The sequence below is a fragment of the Ascidiella aspersa genome, chromosome 1 (assembly GCF_963924565.1).
Source record: "Ascidiella aspersa chromosome 1, kaAscAspe10.2, whole genome shotgun sequence".
Taxonomy (NCBI): Eukaryota; Metazoa; Chordata; class Ascidiacea; order Phlebobranchia; family Ascidiidae; genus Ascidiella; species Ascidiella aspersa.
This window is the reverse complement of record NC_139447.1, coordinates 26208079-26225001: the sequence shown is the minus strand read 5'-3', so window position 1 is coordinate 26225001 and position 16923 is coordinate 26208079. Positions and strand designations below refer to the sequence as shown.

General features: G+C 41.2%; 1 protein-coding gene and 45 non-coding genes across 46 annotated transcripts in view; all 46 read right to left on the bottom strand.

Moving 5' to 3' along the window:
• The window catches only part of LOC146168571 (protein FAM227B-like), a 154735-nt gene that overhangs the window by 76194 nt on the left and 61618 nt on the right, over positions 1 to 16923 (bottom strand). The window lies entirely within an intron of this gene.
• Trnay-gua (transfer RNA tyrosine (anticodon GUA)) lies at positions 203 to 293 on the bottom strand. The gene is given in 2 exon segments: positions 203 to 238; positions 257 to 293. It is a non-coding gene; the product is annotated as a tRNA-Tyr (tRNA).
• On the bottom strand, positions 361 to 451 carry Trnay-gua (transfer RNA tyrosine (anticodon GUA)). The gene is given in 2 exon segments: positions 361 to 396; positions 415 to 451. It is a non-coding gene; the product is annotated as a tRNA-Tyr (tRNA).
• Trnay-gua (transfer RNA tyrosine (anticodon GUA)) lies at positions 838 to 928 on the bottom strand. Its single transcript is given in 2 exon segments — positions 838 to 873; positions 892 to 928. It is a non-coding gene; the product is annotated as a tRNA-Tyr (tRNA).
• Positions 1156 to 1246, bottom strand: Trnay-gua (transfer RNA tyrosine (anticodon GUA)). Its single transcript is given in 2 exon segments — positions 1156 to 1191; positions 1210 to 1246. It is a non-coding gene; the product is annotated as a tRNA-Tyr (tRNA).
• On the bottom strand, positions 1315 to 1405 carry Trnay-gua (transfer RNA tyrosine (anticodon GUA)). Its single transcript is given in 2 exon segments — positions 1315 to 1350; positions 1369 to 1405. It is a non-coding gene; the product is annotated as a tRNA-Tyr (tRNA).
• On the bottom strand, positions 1951 to 2041 carry Trnay-gua (transfer RNA tyrosine (anticodon GUA)). Its single transcript is given in 2 exon segments — positions 1951 to 1986; positions 2005 to 2041. It is a non-coding gene; the product is annotated as a tRNA-Tyr (tRNA).
• Positions 2109 to 2199, bottom strand: Trnay-gua (transfer RNA tyrosine (anticodon GUA)). The gene is given in 2 exon segments: positions 2109 to 2144; positions 2163 to 2199. It is a non-coding gene; the product is annotated as a tRNA-Tyr (tRNA).
• Positions 2893 to 2983, bottom strand: Trnay-gua (transfer RNA tyrosine (anticodon GUA)). Its single transcript is given in 2 exon segments — positions 2893 to 2928; positions 2947 to 2983. It is a non-coding gene; the product is annotated as a tRNA-Tyr (tRNA).
• Trnay-gua (transfer RNA tyrosine (anticodon GUA)) lies at positions 3052 to 3142 on the bottom strand. Its single transcript is given in 2 exon segments — positions 3052 to 3087; positions 3106 to 3142. It is a non-coding gene; the product is annotated as a tRNA-Tyr (tRNA).
• Positions 3529 to 3619, bottom strand: Trnay-gua (transfer RNA tyrosine (anticodon GUA)). Its single transcript is given in 2 exon segments — positions 3529 to 3564; positions 3583 to 3619. It is a non-coding gene; the product is annotated as a tRNA-Tyr (tRNA).
• Trnay-gua (transfer RNA tyrosine (anticodon GUA)) lies at positions 3687 to 3777 on the bottom strand. Its single transcript is given in 2 exon segments — positions 3687 to 3722; positions 3741 to 3777. It is a non-coding gene; the product is annotated as a tRNA-Tyr (tRNA).
• Trnay-gua (transfer RNA tyrosine (anticodon GUA)) lies at positions 4163 to 4253 on the bottom strand. The gene is given in 2 exon segments: positions 4163 to 4198; positions 4217 to 4253. It is a non-coding gene; the product is annotated as a tRNA-Tyr (tRNA).
• On the bottom strand, positions 4481 to 4571 carry Trnay-gua (transfer RNA tyrosine (anticodon GUA)). The gene is given in 2 exon segments: positions 4481 to 4516; positions 4535 to 4571. It is a non-coding gene; the product is annotated as a tRNA-Tyr (tRNA).
• Positions 5119 to 5209, bottom strand: Trnay-gua (transfer RNA tyrosine (anticodon GUA)). Its single transcript is given in 2 exon segments — positions 5119 to 5154; positions 5173 to 5209. It is a non-coding gene; the product is annotated as a tRNA-Tyr (tRNA).
• Positions 5277 to 5367, bottom strand: Trnay-gua (transfer RNA tyrosine (anticodon GUA)). Its single transcript is given in 2 exon segments — positions 5277 to 5312; positions 5331 to 5367. It is a non-coding gene; the product is annotated as a tRNA-Tyr (tRNA).
• On the bottom strand, positions 5754 to 5844 carry Trnay-gua (transfer RNA tyrosine (anticodon GUA)). Its single transcript is given in 2 exon segments — positions 5754 to 5789; positions 5808 to 5844. It is a non-coding gene; the product is annotated as a tRNA-Tyr (tRNA).
• On the bottom strand, positions 6072 to 6162 carry Trnay-gua (transfer RNA tyrosine (anticodon GUA)). Its single transcript is given in 2 exon segments — positions 6072 to 6107; positions 6126 to 6162. It is a non-coding gene; the product is annotated as a tRNA-Tyr (tRNA).
• Positions 6231 to 6321, bottom strand: Trnay-gua (transfer RNA tyrosine (anticodon GUA)). The gene is given in 2 exon segments: positions 6231 to 6266; positions 6285 to 6321. It is a non-coding gene; the product is annotated as a tRNA-Tyr (tRNA).
• On the bottom strand, positions 6867 to 6957 carry Trnay-gua (transfer RNA tyrosine (anticodon GUA)). Its single transcript is given in 2 exon segments — positions 6867 to 6902; positions 6921 to 6957. It is a non-coding gene; the product is annotated as a tRNA-Tyr (tRNA).
• On the bottom strand, positions 7025 to 7115 carry Trnay-gua (transfer RNA tyrosine (anticodon GUA)). Its single transcript is given in 2 exon segments — positions 7025 to 7060; positions 7079 to 7115. It is a non-coding gene; the product is annotated as a tRNA-Tyr (tRNA).
• Trnay-gua (transfer RNA tyrosine (anticodon GUA)) lies at positions 7502 to 7592 on the bottom strand. The gene is given in 2 exon segments: positions 7502 to 7537; positions 7556 to 7592. It is a non-coding gene; the product is annotated as a tRNA-Tyr (tRNA).
• Positions 7820 to 7910, bottom strand: Trnay-gua (transfer RNA tyrosine (anticodon GUA)). The gene is given in 2 exon segments: positions 7820 to 7855; positions 7874 to 7910. It is a non-coding gene; the product is annotated as a tRNA-Tyr (tRNA).
• Trnay-gua (transfer RNA tyrosine (anticodon GUA)) lies at positions 8456 to 8546 on the bottom strand. Its single transcript is given in 2 exon segments — positions 8456 to 8491; positions 8510 to 8546. It is a non-coding gene; the product is annotated as a tRNA-Tyr (tRNA).
• Trnay-gua (transfer RNA tyrosine (anticodon GUA)) lies at positions 8616 to 8706 on the bottom strand. Its single transcript is given in 2 exon segments — positions 8616 to 8651; positions 8670 to 8706. It is a non-coding gene; the product is annotated as a tRNA-Tyr (tRNA).
• Positions 8775 to 8865, bottom strand: Trnay-gua (transfer RNA tyrosine (anticodon GUA)). Its single transcript is given in 2 exon segments — positions 8775 to 8810; positions 8829 to 8865. It is a non-coding gene; the product is annotated as a tRNA-Tyr (tRNA).
• On the bottom strand, positions 9409 to 9499 carry Trnay-gua (transfer RNA tyrosine (anticodon GUA)). Its single transcript is given in 2 exon segments — positions 9409 to 9444; positions 9463 to 9499. It is a non-coding gene; the product is annotated as a tRNA-Tyr (tRNA).
• Trnay-gua (transfer RNA tyrosine (anticodon GUA)) lies at positions 9727 to 9817 on the bottom strand. Its single transcript is given in 2 exon segments — positions 9727 to 9762; positions 9781 to 9817. It is a non-coding gene; the product is annotated as a tRNA-Tyr (tRNA).
• On the bottom strand, positions 10678 to 10768 carry Trnay-gua (transfer RNA tyrosine (anticodon GUA)). The gene is given in 2 exon segments: positions 10678 to 10713; positions 10732 to 10768. It is a non-coding gene; the product is annotated as a tRNA-Tyr (tRNA).
• Trnay-gua (transfer RNA tyrosine (anticodon GUA)) lies at positions 11630 to 11720 on the bottom strand. The gene is given in 2 exon segments: positions 11630 to 11665; positions 11684 to 11720. It is a non-coding gene; the product is annotated as a tRNA-Tyr (tRNA).
• Positions 11948 to 12038, bottom strand: Trnay-gua (transfer RNA tyrosine (anticodon GUA)). The gene is given in 2 exon segments: positions 11948 to 11983; positions 12002 to 12038. It is a non-coding gene; the product is annotated as a tRNA-Tyr (tRNA).
• On the bottom strand, positions 12107 to 12197 carry Trnay-gua (transfer RNA tyrosine (anticodon GUA)). Its single transcript is given in 2 exon segments — positions 12107 to 12142; positions 12161 to 12197. It is a non-coding gene; the product is annotated as a tRNA-Tyr (tRNA).
• Positions 12425 to 12515, bottom strand: Trnay-gua (transfer RNA tyrosine (anticodon GUA)). The gene is given in 2 exon segments: positions 12425 to 12460; positions 12479 to 12515. It is a non-coding gene; the product is annotated as a tRNA-Tyr (tRNA).
• Trnay-gua (transfer RNA tyrosine (anticodon GUA)) lies at positions 12743 to 12833 on the bottom strand. The gene is given in 2 exon segments: positions 12743 to 12778; positions 12797 to 12833. It is a non-coding gene; the product is annotated as a tRNA-Tyr (tRNA).
• Positions 13061 to 13151, bottom strand: Trnay-gua (transfer RNA tyrosine (anticodon GUA)). Its single transcript is given in 2 exon segments — positions 13061 to 13096; positions 13115 to 13151. It is a non-coding gene; the product is annotated as a tRNA-Tyr (tRNA).
• Trnay-gua (transfer RNA tyrosine (anticodon GUA)) lies at positions 13855 to 13945 on the bottom strand. The gene is given in 2 exon segments: positions 13855 to 13890; positions 13909 to 13945. It is a non-coding gene; the product is annotated as a tRNA-Tyr (tRNA).
• Trnay-gua (transfer RNA tyrosine (anticodon GUA)) lies at positions 14014 to 14104 on the bottom strand. Its single transcript is given in 2 exon segments — positions 14014 to 14049; positions 14068 to 14104. It is a non-coding gene; the product is annotated as a tRNA-Tyr (tRNA).
• On the bottom strand, positions 14173 to 14263 carry Trnay-gua (transfer RNA tyrosine (anticodon GUA)). The gene is given in 2 exon segments: positions 14173 to 14208; positions 14227 to 14263. It is a non-coding gene; the product is annotated as a tRNA-Tyr (tRNA).
• Positions 14808 to 14898, bottom strand: Trnay-gua (transfer RNA tyrosine (anticodon GUA)). Its single transcript is given in 2 exon segments — positions 14808 to 14843; positions 14862 to 14898. It is a non-coding gene; the product is annotated as a tRNA-Tyr (tRNA).
• Trnay-gua (transfer RNA tyrosine (anticodon GUA)) lies at positions 15126 to 15216 on the bottom strand. Its single transcript is given in 2 exon segments — positions 15126 to 15161; positions 15180 to 15216. It is a non-coding gene; the product is annotated as a tRNA-Tyr (tRNA).
• On the bottom strand, positions 15443 to 15533 carry Trnay-gua (transfer RNA tyrosine (anticodon GUA)). Its single transcript is given in 2 exon segments — positions 15443 to 15478; positions 15497 to 15533. It is a non-coding gene; the product is annotated as a tRNA-Tyr (tRNA).
• Trnay-gua (transfer RNA tyrosine (anticodon GUA)) lies at positions 15919 to 16009 on the bottom strand. Its single transcript is given in 2 exon segments — positions 15919 to 15954; positions 15973 to 16009. It is a non-coding gene; the product is annotated as a tRNA-Tyr (tRNA).
• Positions 16078 to 16168, bottom strand: Trnay-gua (transfer RNA tyrosine (anticodon GUA)). The gene is given in 2 exon segments: positions 16078 to 16113; positions 16132 to 16168. It is a non-coding gene; the product is annotated as a tRNA-Tyr (tRNA).
• Trnay-gua (transfer RNA tyrosine (anticodon GUA)) lies at positions 16237 to 16327 on the bottom strand. The gene is given in 2 exon segments: positions 16237 to 16272; positions 16291 to 16327. It is a non-coding gene; the product is annotated as a tRNA-Tyr (tRNA).
• On the bottom strand, positions 16394 to 16484 carry Trnay-gua (transfer RNA tyrosine (anticodon GUA)). The gene is given in 2 exon segments: positions 16394 to 16429; positions 16448 to 16484. It is a non-coding gene; the product is annotated as a tRNA-Tyr (tRNA).
• On the bottom strand, positions 16552 to 16642 carry Trnay-gua (transfer RNA tyrosine (anticodon GUA)). The gene is given in 2 exon segments: positions 16552 to 16587; positions 16606 to 16642. It is a non-coding gene; the product is annotated as a tRNA-Tyr (tRNA).

Genomic DNA, 16923 nt, shown 5'->3' with positions numbered 1-16923 from the left:
AAGTTTGGAAAGTGATAAAAAAGGGGCAAGTTTGAAAAATTTATCCTTCGAACCGGATTAGAACTAGTGACCTATGGATTTCTGAAGAACTTAGGCGCTACAGTCCACCGCTCTGCCAACTGAGCTATCGAAGGAACGAGATAGTACCACAATTTGGCAAAGTTTGGAAAGTAATAAAAAAGGGGCAAGTTTGAAAAATTCATCCTTCGAACCGGATTCGAACCAGTGACCTATGGATTTCTGAGGAACTTAACCGCTACAGTCCACCGCTCTACCAACTGAGCTATCGAAGGAACGAGATAGTACCGCAATTTGGCAAAGTTTGCAAAGTGATAAAAAAGGGGCAAGTTTGAAAATTTATCCTTCGAACCGGATTCGAACCAGTGACCTATGGATTTCTGAGGAACTTAACCGCTACAGTCCACCGCTCTACCAACTGAGCTATCGAAGGAACGAGATAGTAACACAATTTGGCAAAGTTTGTAAAGTGATAAAAAAGGGGCAAGTTTGAAAAATTTATCCTTCGAACCGGATTCGAACCAGTGACCTATGGATTTGTGAAGATTTTAATCGCGACAGTCAACCGCTCTTCCAAATGAGCTATCGAAGGACCGAGATATTGGTACAATTTGTCAATGTTTGACAAGTGATAACAAAGGGGCAAGTTTGAAAAATTTATCCTTCGAACCGGATTAGAACTAGTGACCTACGGATTTCTGAAGAACTTTACCGCTACAGTCCACCGCTCTACCAACTGAGCTATCGAAGGAAGCAGATATTGCCACAATTTGGCAAAGTTTGGCAAGTTATAAAAAAGGGGCAAGTTTGAAAAATTTATCCTTCGAACCGGATTCGAACCAGTGACCTATGGATTTCTGAAGAACTTAACCGCTACAGTCCACCGCTCTACCAACTGAGCTATCGAAGGAACGAGATATTACAACAATTTGGCAAAGTTTGTAAAGTGATAAAAAAGGGGCAAGTTTGAAAAATTTATCCTTCGAACCGGTTTACAATCAGTGACCTATGGATTTCTGAAGAACTTAAGCGCTACAGTGCACCGCTCTACCAACTGAGCTATCGAAGGAACGAGATATTACCACAATTTGGCAAAGTTTGGAAAGTGATAAAAAAGGGGCAAGTTTGAAAAATTTATCCTTCGAACCGGATTAGAACCAGTGACCTATGGATTTCTGAGGAACTTAACCGCTACAGTCCACCGCTCTACCAACTGAGCTATCGAAGGAACCAGATATTACCACAATTTGGCAAAGTTTGGAAAGTGATAAAAAAGGGGCAAGTTTGAAAAATTTATCCTTCGAACCGGATTCGAACCAGTGACCTATGGATTTCTGAGGAACTTAACCGCTACAGTCCACCGCTCTACCAACTGAGCTATCGAAGGAACGAGATATTACCACAATTTGGCAAAGTTTTGAAAGTGATAAAAAAGGGGCAAGTTTGAAAAAATTATCCTTCGAACCGGTTTACAATCAGAGACCTATGGATTTCTGAAGAACTTCACCGCTACAGTCCACCGCTCTACCAACTGAGCTATCGAAGGAACGAGATATTACAACAATTTGGCAAAGTTTGTAAAGTGATAAAAAAGGGGCAAGTTTGAAAAATTTATCCTTCGAACCGGTTTACAATCAGTGACCTATGGATTTCTGAAGAACTTAAGCGCTACAGTCCACCGCTCTACCAACTGAGCTATCGAAGGAACCAGATATTACCACAATTTGGCAAAGTTTGGAAAGTGATAAAAAAGGGTCAAGTTTGAAAAATTTATCCTTCGAACCGGATTAGAACTAGTGACCTATGGATTTCTGAAGAACTTAGGCGCTACAGTCCACCGCTCTGCCAACTGAGCTATCGAAGGAACGAGATAGTACCACAATTTGGCAAAGTTTGGAAAGTAATAAAAAAGGGGCAAGTTTGAAAAATTCATCCTTCGAACCGGATTCGAACCAGTGACCTATGGATTTCTGAGGAACTTAACCGCTACAGTCCAACGCTCTACCAACTGAGCTATCGAAGGAACGAGATAGTACCGCAATTTGGCAAAGTTTGCAAAGTGATAAAAAAGGGGCAAGTTTGAAAATTTATCCTTCGAACCGGATTCGAACCAGTGACCTATGGATTTCTGAGGAACTTAACCGCTACAGTCCACCGCTCTACCAACTGAGCTATCGAAGGAACGAGATAGTAACACAATTTGGCAAAGTTTGTAAAGTGATAAAAAAGGGGAAAGTTTGAAAAATTTATCCTTCGAACCGGATTCGAACCAGTGACCTATGGATTTGTGAAGATTTTAATCGCGACAGTCAACCGCTCTTCCAAATGAGCTATCGAAGGACCGAGATATTGGTACAATTTGTCAATGTTTGACAAGTGATAACAAAGGGGCAAGTTTGAAAAATTTATCCTTTGAACCGGATTCGAACCAGTGACCTACGGATTTCTGAAGAACTTTACCGCTACAGTCCACCGCTCTACCAACTGAGCTATCGAAGGAACCAGATATTGCCACAATTTGGCAAAGTTTGGCAAGTTATAACAAAGGGGCAAGTTTGAAAAATTTATCCTTCGAACCGGTGACCTATGGATTTCTGAAGAACTTAACCGCTACAGTCCACCGCTCTACCAACTGAGCTATCGAAGGAACGAGATATTACAACAATTTGGCAAAGTTTGTAAAGTGATAAAAAAGGGGCAAGTTTGAAAAATTTATCCTTCGAACCTGTTTACAATCAGTGACCTATGGATTTCTGAAGAACTTAAGCGCTACAGTCCACCGCTCTACCAACTGAGCTATCGAAGGAACGAGATATTACCACAATTTGGCAAAGTTTGGAAAGTGATAAAAAAGGGGCAAGTTTGAAAAATTTATCCTTCGAACCGGATTCGAACCAGTGACCTATGGATTTCTGAGGAACTTAACCGCTACAGTCCACCGCTCTACCAACTGAGCTATCGAAGGAACCAGATATTGCCACAATTTGGCAAAGTTTGGCAAGTGATAAAAAAGGGGCAAGTTTGAAAAATTTATCCTTCGAACCGGATTCGAACCAGTGACCTATGGATTTCTGAAGAACTTAACCGCTACAGTCCACCGCTCTACCAACTGAGCTATCGAAGGAACGAGATATTACAACAATTTGGCAAAGTTTGTAAAGTGATAAAAAAGGGGCAAGTTTGAAAAATTTATCCTTCGAACCGGTTTACAATCAGTGACCTATGGATTTCTGAAGAACTTAAGCGCTACAGTCCACCGCTCTACCAACTGAGCTAACGAAGGAACCAGATATTACCACAATTTGGCAAAGTTTGGAAAGTGATAAAAAAGGGGCAAGTTTGAAAAATTTATCCTTCGAACCGGATTAGAACTAGTGACCTATGGATTTCTGAAGAACTTAGGCGCTACAGTCCACCGCTCTGCCAACTGAGCTATCGAAGGAACGAGATAGTACCACAATTTGGCAAAGTTTGGAAAGTAATAAAAAAGGGGCAAGTTTGAAAAATTCATCCTTCGAACCGGATTCGAACCAGTGACCTATGGATTTCTGAGGAACTTAACCGCTACAGTCCACCGCTCTACCAACTGAGCTATCGAAGGAACGAGATAGTACCGCAATTTGGCAAAGTTTGCAAAGTGATAAAAAAGGGGCAAGTTTGAAAATTTATCCTTCGAACCGGATTCGAACCAGTGACCTATGGATTTCTGAGGAACTTAACCGCTACAGTCCACCGCTCTACCAACTGAGCTATCGAAGGAACGAGATAGTAACACAATTTGGCAAAGTTTGTAAAGTGATAAAAAAGGGGCAAGTTTGAAAAATTTATCCTTCGAACCGGATTCGAACCAGTGACCTATGGATTTGTGAAGATTTTAATCGCGACAGTCAACCGCTCTTCCAAATGAGCTATCGAAGGACCGAGATATTGGTACAATTTGTCAATGTTTGACAAGTGATAACAAAGGGGCAAGTTTGAAAAATTTATCCTTTGAACCGGATTCGAACCAGTGACCTACGGATTTCTGAAGAACTTTACCGCTACAGTCCACCGCTCTACCAACTGAGCTATCGAAGGAACCAGATATTGCCACAATTTGGCAAAGTTTGGCAAGTTATAAACAGGGGCAAGTTTGAAAAATTTATCCTTCGAACCGGATTCGAACCAGTGACCTATGGATTTCTGAAGAACTTAACCGCTACAGTCCACCGCTCTACCAACTGAGCTATCGAAGGAACGAGATATTACAACAATTTGGCAAAGTTTGTAAAGTGATAAAAAAGGGGCAAGTTTGAAAAATTTATCCTTCGAACCGGTTTACAATCAGTGACCTATAGATTTCTGAAGAACTTAAGCGCTACAGTCCACCGCTCTACCAACTGAGCTATCGAAGGAACGAGATATTATCACAATTTGGCAAAGTTTGGAAAGTGATAAAAAAGGGGCAAGTTTGAAAAATTTATCCTTCGAACCGGATTCGAACCAGTGACCTATGGATTTCTGAGGAACTTAACCGCTACAGTCCACCGCTCTACCAACTGAGCTATCGAAGGAACGAGATATTACCACAATTTGGCAAAGTTTTGAAAGTGATAAAAAAGGGGCAAGTTTGAAAAAATTATCCTTCGAACCGGTTTACAATCAGAGACCTATGGATTTCTGAAGAACTTCACCGCTACAGTCCACCGCTCTACCAACTGAGCTATCGAAGGAACGAGATATTACAACAATTTGGCAAAGTTTGTAAAGTGATAAAAAAGGGGCAAGTTTGAAAAATTTATCCTTCGAACCGGTTTACAATCAGTGACCTATGGATTTCTGAAGAACTTAAGCGCTACAGTCCACCGCTCTACCAACTGAGCTATCGAAGGAACCAGATATTACCACAATTTGGCAAAGTTTGGAAAGTGATAAAAAAGGGGCAAGTTTGAAAAATTTATCCTTCGAACCGGATTAGAACTAGTGACCTATGGATTTCTGAAGAACTTAGGCGCTACAGTCCACCGCTCTACCAACTGAGCTATCGAAGGAACGAGATAGTACCACAATTTGGGGCAAAGTTTGGAAAGTAATAAAAAAGGGGCAAGTTTGAAAAATTCATCCTTCGAACCGGATTCGAACCAGTGACCTATGGATTTCTGAGGAACTTAACCGCTACAGTCCACCGCTCTACCAACTGAGCTATCGAAGGAACGAGATAGTACCGCAATTTGGCAAAGTTTGCAAAGTGATGAAAAAGGGGCAAGTTTGAAAATTTATCCTTCGAACCGGATTCGAACCAGTGACCTATGGATTTCTGAGGAACTTAACCGCTACAGTCCACCGCTCTACCAACTGAGCTATCGAAGGAACGAGATAGTAACACAATTTGGCAAAGTTTGGAAAGTGATAAAAAAGGGGCAAGTTTGAAAAATTTATCCTTCGAACCGGATTCGAACCAGTGACCTATGGATTTGTGAAGATTTTAATCGCGACAGTCAACCGCTCTTCCAAATGAGCTATCGAAGGACCGAGATATTGGTACAATTTGTCAATGTTTGACAAGTGATAACAAAGGGGCAAGTTTGAAAAATTTATCCTTCGAACCGGATTAGAACTAGTGACCTACGGATTTCTGAAGAACTTTACCGCTACAGTCCACCGCTCTACCAACTGAGCTATCGAAGGAAGCAGATATTGCCACAATTTGGCAAAGTTTGGCAAGTTATAAAAAAGGGGCAAGTTTGAAAAATTTATCCTTCGAACCGGATTCGAACCAGTGACCTATGGATTTCTGAAGAACTTAACCGCTACAGTCCACCGCTCTACCAACTGAGCTATCGAAGGAACGAGATATTACAACAATTTGGCAAAGTTTGTAAAGTGATAAAAAAGGGGCAAGTTTGAAAAATTTATCCTTCGAACCGGTTTACAATCAGTGACCTATGGATTTCTGAAGAACTTAAGCGCTACAGTGCACCGCTCTACCAACTGAGCTATCGAAGGAACGAGATATTACCACAATTTGGCAAAGTTTGGAAAGTGATAAAAAAGGGGCAAGTTTGAAAAATTTATCCTTCGAACCGGATTAGAACCAGTGACCTATGGATTTCTGAGGAACTTAACCGCTACAGTCCACCGCTCTACCAACTGAGCTATCGAAGGAACCAGATATTACCACAATTTGGCAAAGTTTGGAAAGTGATAAAAAAGGGGCAAGTTTGAAAAATTTATCCTTCGAACCGGATTCGAACCAGTGACCTATGGATTTCTGAGGAACTTAACCGCTACAGTCCACCGCTCTACCAACTGAGCTATCGAAGGAACGAGATATTACCACAATTTGGCAAAGTTTTGAAAGTGATAAAAAAGGGGCAAGTTTGAAAAAATTATCCTTCGAACCGGTTTACAATCAGAGACCTATGGATTTCTGAAGAACTTCACCGCTACAGTCCACCGCTCTACCAACTGAGCTATCGAAGGAACGAGATATTACAACAATTTGGCAAAGTTTGTAAAGTGATAAAAAAGGGGCAAGTTTGAAAAATTTATCCTTCGAACCGGTTTACAATCAGTGACCTATGGATTTCTGAAGAACTTAAGCGCTACAGTCCACCGCTCTACCAACTGAGCTATCGAAGGAACCAGATATTACCACAATTTGGCAAAGTTTGGAAAGTGATAAAAAAGGGTCAAGTTTGAAAAATTTATCCTTCGAACCGGATTAGAACTAGTGACCTATGGATTTCTGAAGAACTTAGGCGCTACAGTCCACCGCTCTGCCAACTGAGCTATCGAAGGAACGAGATAGTACCACAATTTGGCAAAGTTTGGAAAGTAATAAAAAAGGGGCAAGTTTGAAAAATTCATCCTTCGAACCGGATTCGAACCAGTGACCTATGGATTTCTGAGGAACTTAACCGCTACAGTCCACCGCTCTACCAACTGAGCTATCGAAGGAACGAGATAGTACCGCAATTTGGCAAAGTTTGCAAAGTGATAAAAAAGGGGCAAGTTTGAAAATTTATCCTTCGAACCGGATTCGAACCAGTGACCTATGGATTTCTGAGGAACTTAACCGCTACAGTCCACCGCTCTACCAACTGAGCTATCGAAGGAACGAGATAGTAACACAATTTGGCAAAGTTTGCAAAGTGATAAAAAAGGGGCAAGTTTGAAAAATTTATCCTTCGAACCGGATTCGAACCAGTGACCTATGGATTTGTGAAGATTTTAATCGCGACAGTCAACCGCTCTTCCAAATGAGCTATCGAAGGACCGAGATATTGGTACAATTTGTCAATGTTTGACAAGTGATAACAAAGGGGCAAGTTTGAAAAATTTATCCTTTGAACCGGATTCGAACCAGTGACCTACGGATTTCTGAAGAACTTTACCGCTACAGTCCACCGCTCTACCAACTGAGCTATCGAAGGAACCAGATATTGCCACAATTTGGCAAAGTTTGGCAAGTTATAACAAAGGGGCAAGTTTGAAAAATTTATCCTTCGAACCGGATTCGAACCAGTGACCTATGGATTTCTGAAGAACTTAACCGCTACAGTCCACCGCTCTACCAACTGAGCTATCGAAGGAACGAGATATTACAACAATTTGGCAAAGTTTGTAAAGTGATAAAAAAGGGGCAAGTTTGAAAAATTTATCCTTCGAACCGGTTTACAATCAGTGACCTATGGATTTCTGAAGAACTTAAGCGCTACAGTCCACCGCTCTACCAACTGAGCTATCGAAGGAACGAGATATTACCACAATTTGGCAAAGTTTGGAAAGTGATAAAAAAGGGGCAAGTTTGAAAAATTTATCCTTCGAACCGGATTCGAACCAGTGACCTATGGATTTCTGAGGAACTTAACCGCTACAGTCCACCGCTCTACCAACTGAGCTATCGAAGGAACCAGATATTGCCACAATTTGGCAAAGTTTGCCAAGTGATAAAAAAGGGGCAAGTTTGAAAAATTTATCCTTCGAACCCGATTCGAACCAGTGACCTATGGATTTCTGAAGAACTAAACCGCTACAGTCCACCGCTCTACCAACTGAGCTATCGAAGGAATGAGATATTACAACAATTTGGCAAAGTTTGTAAAGTGATAAAAAAGGGGCAAATTTAAAAAATTTATCCTTCGAACCGGTTTACAATCAGTGACCTATGGATTTCTGAAGAACTTAAGCGCTACAGTCCACCGCTCTACCAACTGAGCTATCGAAGGAACGAGATATTACCACAATTTGGCAAAGTTTGGAAAGTGATAAAAAAGGGGCAAGTTTGAAAAATTTATCCTTCGAACCGGATTAGAACCAGTGACCTATGGATTTCTGAAGAACTTAAGCGCTACAGTCCACCGCTCTGCCAACTGAGCTATCGAAGGAACGAGATATTACAACAATTTGGCAAAGTTTGGAAAGTGATAAAAAAGGGGCAAGTTTGAAAAATTTATCCTTCGAACCGGATTCGAACCAGTGACCTATGGATTTCTGAGGAACTTAACCGCTACAGTCCACCGCTCTACCAACTGAGCTATCGAAGGAACGAGATATTACCACAATTTGGCAAAGTTTTGAAAGTGATAAAAAAAGGGGCAAGTTTGAAAAATTTATCCTTCGAACCGGATTCGAACCAGTGACCTATGGATTTCTGAGGAACTTAACAGCTACAGTCCACCGCTCTACCAACTGAGCTATCGAAGGAACGAGATATTACCACAATTTGGCAAAGTTTGGAAAGTAATAAAAAAGGGTCAAGTTTGAAAAATTTATCCTTCGAACCGGATTCGAACCAGTGACCTATGGATTTCAGAAGAACTTAACCGCTACAGTCCACCGCTCTACCAACTGAGCTATCGAAGGAACGAGATATTAACACAATTTGGCAAAGTTTGGCAAGTGATAAAAATGGTCAAGTTTGAAAAATTTATCCTTGGAACCGGATTCGAACCAGTGACGTATGGATTTCTGAGGAACTTAACAGCTACAGTCCACCGCTCTACTAACTGAGCTGTCGAAGGAACGAGATATTAACACAATTTGGCAAAGTTTGCCAAGTGATAAAAATGGGCAAGTTTGACAAATCTATCCTTCGAACCGGATTCGAACCAGTGACCTATGGATTTCTGAGGAACTTAAGCGCTACAGTCCACCGTTCTGCCAACTGAGCTATCGAAGGAACGAGATAGTACCACAATTTGGCAAAGTTTGGAAAGTGATAAAAAAGGGGCAAGTTTGAAAAATTTATCCTTCGAACCGGATTAGAACCAGTGACCTATGGATTTCTGAAGAACTTAAGCGCTACAGTCCACCGCTCTGCCAACTGAGCTATCGAAGGAACGAGATAGTACCACAATTTGGCAAAGTTTGCAAAGTGATAAAAAAGGGGCAAGTTTGAAAAATTTATCCTTCGAACCGGATTCGAACCAGTGACCTATGGATTTCTGAGGAACTTAACCGCTACAGTCCACCGCTCTACCAACTGAGCTATCGAAGGAACGAGATATTACAACAATTTGGCAAAGTTTGAAAAGTGATAAAAAAGGGGCAAGTTGGAAAAATGTATCCTTCGAACCGGTTTACAATCAGAGATCTATGGATTTCTGAGGAACTTCACCGCTACAGTCCACCGCTCTACCAACTGAGCTATCGAAGGAACGAAATATTACCACAATTTGTCAAAGTTTGCCAAGTGATAAAAAAGGGGCAAGTTTGAAAAATTTATCCTTCGAACCGGATTCGAATCAGTGACCTATGGATTTCTGAAGAACTTAACCGCTACAGTCCACCGCTCTACCAACTGAGCTATCGAAGGAACGAGATATTACCACAATTTGGCAAAGTTTTGAAAGTGATAAAAAAGGGGCAAGTTTGAAAAATTTATCCTTCGAACCGGTTTACAATCAGAGACCTATGGATTTCTGAAGAACTTAAGCGCTACAGTCCACCGCTCTACCAACTGAGCTATCGAAGAAACGAAATATGACCACAATTTGTCAAAGTTTGCCAAGTGATAAAAAAGGGGCAAGTTTGAAAAATTTATCCTTTGAACCGGATTCGAACCAGTGACCTATGGATTTCTGAGGAACTTAACCGCTACAGTCCACCGCTCTACTAACTGAGCTATCGAAGGAACGAGAAAGTACAACAATTTGGCAAAGTTTTGAAAGTGATAAAAAGGGCCAAGTTTGAAAAATTTATCCTTCGAACCGGATTCGAACCAGTGACCTATGGATTTCTGAGGAACTTAACCGCTACAGTCCACCGCTCTACCAACCGATCTATAGAAGGAACGAGACAGTACCACAATTTGGCAAAGTTTGGAAAGTGATAAAAAGGGGCAACTTTGAAAAATTTATCCTTCGAACCGGATTCGAACCAGTGACCTATGAATTTCTGAGGAACTTAACCGCTACAGTCCACCGCTCTACTAACCGAGCTATCGAAGGAACGAGATATTAACACAATTTGGCAAAGTTTGCCAAGTGATAAAAAATGGGCAAGTTTGACAAATCTATCCTTCGAAAAGGATTCGAAACAGTGACCTATGGATTTCTGAGGAACTTAACCGCTACAGTCCACCGCTCTACCAACTGAGCTGTCGAAGGAACGAGATATTAACACAATTTGGCAAAGTTTGCCAAGTGATAAAAATGGGCAAGTTTGACAAATCTATCCTTCGAACCGGATTCGAACCAGTGACCTATGGATTTCTGAGGAACTTAACCGCTACAGTCCACCGCTCTACCAACTGAGCTATCGAAGGAACGAGATAGTACCACAATTTGGCAAAGTTTGGAAAGTGATAAAAAAGGGGCAAGTTTGAAAAATTCATCCTTCGAACCGGATTCGAACCAGTGACCTATGGATTTCTGAAGAATTTAATCGCTACAGTCAACCGCTCTTCCAAATGAGCTATCGAAGGAACGAGATTTTGGTACAATTTGTCAACGTTTAGCAAGTGATAACAAAGGGGCAAGTTTGAAAAATTTATCCTTCAAACCGGATTCGAACCAGTGACCTACAGATTTCTGAAGAACATTACCGCTACAGTCCACCGCTCTACCAACTGAGCTATCGAAGGAACCAGATATTGCCACAATTTGGCAAAGTTTGGCAAGTGATAAAAAAGGGGCAAGTTTGAAAAATGTATCCTTCGAACCGGAATCGAACCAGTGACCTATGGATTTCTGAAGAACTTAACCGCTTCAGTCCACCGCTCTACCAACTGAGCTATCGAAGGAACGAGATATTACCACAATTTGGCAAAGTTTTGAAAGTGATAAAAAAGGGGCAAGTTTGAAAAATTGATCCTTCGAAGCGGATTCGAACCAGTGACCTATGGATTTCTGAGCAACTTAACCGCTACAGTCCACCGCTCTACCAACTGAGCTATCGAAGTAACGAGATATTAATACAATTTGGCAAAGTTTGGCAAGTGATAAAAGTGGGCAAGTTTGAAAAATTTATCCTTCGAACCGGATTCGAACCAGTGACCTATGGATTTCTGAAGAATTTAATCGCTAAAGTCCACCGCTCTACCAATTGAGTTATCGAAGGAACCAGATATTGCCACAATTTGTCAACGTTTAGCAAGTGATAACAAAGGGGCAAGTTTGAAAAATTATACTTCGAACCGGATTCGAACCAGTGACCTATGGATTTCTGAAGAACTTAACCGCTACAGTCCACCGCTCTACCAACTGAGCTATCGAAGGAACGAGATATTTCCACAATTTGGCAAAGTTTGCAAAGTGATAAAAAAGGGACAAGTTTGAAAAATTTATCCTTCGAACCGGTTTACAATCAGTGACCTATGGATTTCTGAAGAACTTAAGCGCTACAGTCCACCGCTCTACCAACTGAGCTATCGAAGGAACGAAATATTACCACAATTTGTCAAAGTTTGCCAAGTGATAAAAAAGGGGCAAGTTTGAAAAATTTATCCTTCGAACCGGATTCGAACCAGCGACCTATGGACTTCTGAGGAACTTCACCACTACAGTCCACCGCTCTACCAACTGAGCTATCGAAGGAACGAGATATTACCACAATTTGGCAAAGTTTGAAAAGTGATAAAAAAGGGGCAAGTTTGAAAAATTTATCCTTCGAACCGGATTCGAACCAGTGACCTATGGATATCTGAAGAACTTAAGCGCTACAGTCCACCGCTCTACCAACTGAGCTATCGAAGGAACGAAATATTACCACAATTTGTCAAAGTTTGCCAAGTGATAAAAAAGGGGCAAGTTTGAAAAATTTATCCTTCGAACCGGATTCGAACGAACGACCTATGGACTGCTGAGGAACTTCACCGCTACAGTCCACCGGTCTACCAACTGAGCTATCGAAGGAACGAGATATTACCACAATTTGGCAAAGTTTGCAAAGTGATAAAAAAGGGGCAAGTTTGAAAAATTTATCCTTCGAACCGGATTCGAACCAGTGACCTATGGATTTCTGAAGAACTTAACCGCTACAGTCCACCGCTCTACCAACTGAGCTATCGAAGGAACGAGATATTAGCACAATTTGGCAAAGTTTTGAAAGTGATAAAAAAGGTGCAAGTTTGAAAAATTTATCCTTCGAACCGGTTTACAATCAGAGACCTATGGATTTCTGAAGAACTTCACCGCTACAGTCCACCGCTCTACCAACTGAGCTATCGAAGGAACGAGATATTACCACAATTTGGCAAAGTTTGAAAAGTGATAAAAAAGGGGCAAGTTTGAAAAATTTATCCTTCGAACCGGATTCGAACCAGTGACCTATGGATTTCTGAGGAACTTAACCGCTACAGTCCACCGCTCTACTAACTGAGCTATCGAAGGAACGAGATATTAATACAATTTGGCAAAGTTTGGCAAGTGATAAAAAAGGGGCAAGTTTGAAAAATTTATCCTTCGAACCGGATTCGAACCAATGACCTACGGATTTCTGAAGAACTTTACCGCTACAGTCCACCGCTCTACAAACTGAACTATCGAAGGAACGAGATATTGCAACAATTTGGCAAAGTTTGGCAAGTGATAAAAAAGGGGCAAGTTTGAAAAATTTATCCTTTGAACCGGATTCGAACCAGTGACCTATGGATTTCTGAGGAACTTAACCGCTACAGTCCACCGCTCTACCAACTGAGCTATCGAAGGAAGGAGATATTACCACAATTTGGCAAAGTTTGGCAAGTGATAAAAAAGGGGCAAGTTTGAAAAATTTATCCTTCGAACCGGATTCGAACCAGTGACCTATGGATTTCTGAGGAACTTAACCGCTACAGTCCACCGCTCTACCAACTGAGTTATCGAAAGAACGAGATATTAATACAATTTGGCAAAGTTTGGCAAGTGATAAAAATGGGCAAGTTTGAAAAATTTATCCTTCGAACCGGATTCGAACCAGTGACCTATGGATTTCTGAAGAATTTAATCGCTACAGTCCACCGCTCTTCCAATTGAGGTATCGAAGGAACGAGATATTGGTACAATTTGTCAACGTTTAGCAAGTGATAACAAAAGGGCAAGTTTGAAAAATTGATCCTTCGAACCGGATTCGAACCAGTGACCTACGGATTTCTGAAGAACTTTACCGCTACAGTTCACCGCTCTACCAACTGAGCTATCGAAGGAACCAGATATTGCCACAATTTGGCAAAGTTTGGCAAGTGATAAAAATGGGCCAAGTTTGAAAAATTTATCCTTCGAACCGGATTCGAACAAGTGACCTATGGATTTCTGAAGAACTTTACCGCTACAGTCCACCGCTCTTCCAATTGAGGTATCGAAGAAACGAGATATTGGTACAATTTGTCAACGTTTAGCAAATGATAACAAAAGGGCAAGTTTGAAAAATTTATCCTTCGAACCGGATTCGAACCAGTGATCTACGGATTTCTGAAGAACTTTACCGCTACAGTCCACCGCTCTACCAACTGAGCTATCGAAGGAACGAGATATTACCACAATTTGGCAAAGTTTTGAAAGTGATAATAAAGGGGCAAGTTTGAAAAAATTATCCTTCGAACCGGATTCGAACCAGTGACCTATGGATTTCTGAAGAACTTAACCGCTACAGTCCACCGCTCTACCAACTGAGCTATCGAAGGAACGAGATATTACCACAATTTGGCAAAGTTTGGAAAGAGATAAAAAAGGGGCAAGTTTGAAAAATTTATCCTTCGAACCGGATTCGAACCAGTGACCTATGGATTTCTGAGGAACTTAACCGCTACAGTCCACCGCTCTACCAACTGAGCTATCGAAGGAACGAGATATTACCACAATTTGGCAAAGTTTGACAAGTGATAAAAATGGGCAAGTTTGAAAAATTTATCCTTCGAACCGGATTCGAACCAGTGGCCTATGGATTTCTGAAGAATTTAATCGCTACAGTCCACCGCTCTTCCAATTGAGGTATCGAAGGAACGAGATATTGGTACATTTTGTCAACGTTTAGCAAGTGATAACAAAGGGGCAAGTTTGAAAAATTTATCCTTCGAACCGGATTCGAACCATTGACCTACGGATTTCTGAAGAACTTTACCGCTACAGTCCACCGCTCTACCAACTGAGCTATCGAAGGAACCAGATATTGCCACAATTTGGCAAAGTTTGGAAAGTGATAAAAAAGGGGCAAGTTTGAAAAATTTATCCTTCGAACCGGATTCGAACCAGTGACCTACGGATTTCTGAAAAATTTTACCGCTACAGTCCACCGCTCTTCCAATTGAGGTATCGAAGGAACGAGATATTGGTACAATTTGTCAACGTTTAGCAAGTGATAACAAAGGGGCAAGTTTGAAAAAATTATCCTTCGAACCGGATTCGAACCAGTGACCTACGGATTTCTGAAGAACTTAACCGCTACAGTCCACCGCTCTACCAACTGAGCTATCGAAGGAACCAGATATTGCCACAATTTGGCAAAGTTTGGCAAGTGATAAAAATGGGCCAAGTTTGAAAAATTTATCCTTCGAACCGGATTCGAACAAGTGACCTATGGATTTCTGAAGAACTTTACCGCTACAGTCCACCGCTCTTCCAATTGAGGTATCGAAGGAACGAGATATTGGTACAATTTGTCAACGTTTAGCAAGTGATAACAAAGGGGCAAGTTTGAAAAATTTATCCTTCGAACCGGATTCGAACCAGTGATCTACGGATTTCTGAAGAACTTTACCGCTACAGTCCACCGCTCTACCAACTGAGCTATCGAAGGAACGAGATATTACCACAATTTGGCAAAGTTTTGAAAGTGATAATAAAGGGGCAAGTTTGAAAAAATTATCGTTCGAACCGGATTCGAACCAGTGACCTATGGATTTCTGAAGAACTTAACCGCTACAGTCCACCGCTCTACCAACTGAGCTATCGAAGGAACGAGATATTACCACAATTTGGCAAAGTTTGGAAAGTGATAAAAAGGGGCAAGTTTGAAAAATTTATCCTTCGAACCGGATTCGAACCAGTGACCTATGGATTTCTGAGGAACTTAACCGCTACAGTCCACCGCTCTAGCAACTGAGCTATCGAAGGAACGAGATATTAACACAATTTGGCAAAGTTTGGCAAGTGATAAAAATGGGCAAGTTTGAAAAATTTGTCCTTCCAACCGGATTCGAGCCAGTGACCTATGGATTTCTGAAGAATTTAATCGCTACAGTCCACCGCTCTTCCAATTGAGGTATCGAAGGAACGAGATATTGGTACAATTTGTCAACGTTTAGCAAGTGATAACAAAGGGGCAAGTTTGAAAAATTTATCCTTCGAACCGGATTCAAACCAGTGACCTACGGATTTCTGAAGAACTTTACCGCTACAGTCAACCGCTCTACCAACTGAGCTATCGAAGGAACCAGATATTGCCACAATTTAGCAAAGTTTGGCAAGTGATAAAAAAGGGGCAAGTTTGAAAAATTTATCCATCGAACCGGATTCGAACCAGTGACCTATGGATTTCTGAAGAACTTAACCGCTACAGTCCACCGCTCTACCAACTGAGCTATCGAAGGAACGAGATATTACAACAATTTGGCAAAGTTTGTAAAGTGATAAAAAAGGGGCAAGTTTGAAAAATTTATCCTTCGAACCGGATTCGAACTAGTGACCTATGGATTTCTGAGGAACTTAACCGCTACAGTCCACCGCTCTACCAACTGAGCTATCGAAGGAACGAGATAGTACCACAATTTGGCAAAGTTTGGAAAGTGATAAAAAAGGGGCAAGTTTGAAAAATTTATCCTTCGAACCGGATTCGAACCAGTGACCTATGGATTTCAGAAGAACTTAACCGCTACAGTCCATCGCTCTACCAACTGAGCTATCGAAGGAACGAGACATCGCCAAAATTTGGCAGTTTGCCAAGTGATAAAAAAGGGGCAAGTTTGAAAAATTTATCCTTCGAACCGGATTCGAACCAGTGACCTATGGATTTCAGAGGAACTTAACCGCTACAGTCCACCGCTCTACCAACTAAGCTATCGAAGGAACGAGATATTACCACAATTTGACAAAGTTTGGCAAGTGATAAAAATGGGCAAGTTTGAAAAATTTATCCTTCGAACCGGATTCGAACCAGTGACCTATGGATTTCTGAGGAACTTAACCGCTACAGTCCACCGCTCTACCAACTGAGCTATCGAAGGAACGAGATAGTACTACAATTTGGCAAAGTTTTGAAAGTGATAAAAAGGGGCAAGTTTGAAAAATTTATCCTTCGAACCGGATTCGAACCAGTGACCTATGGATTTCTGAAGAATTCAATCGCTACAGTCAACCGCTCTTCCAATTGAGGTATCGAAAGAACGAGATATTGGTACAATTTGTCAACGTTTAGCAAGTGATAACAAAGGGGCAAGTTTGAAAAATTTATCCTTCGAACCGGATTCGAACCAGTGATCTACGGATTTCTGAAGAACTTTACCGC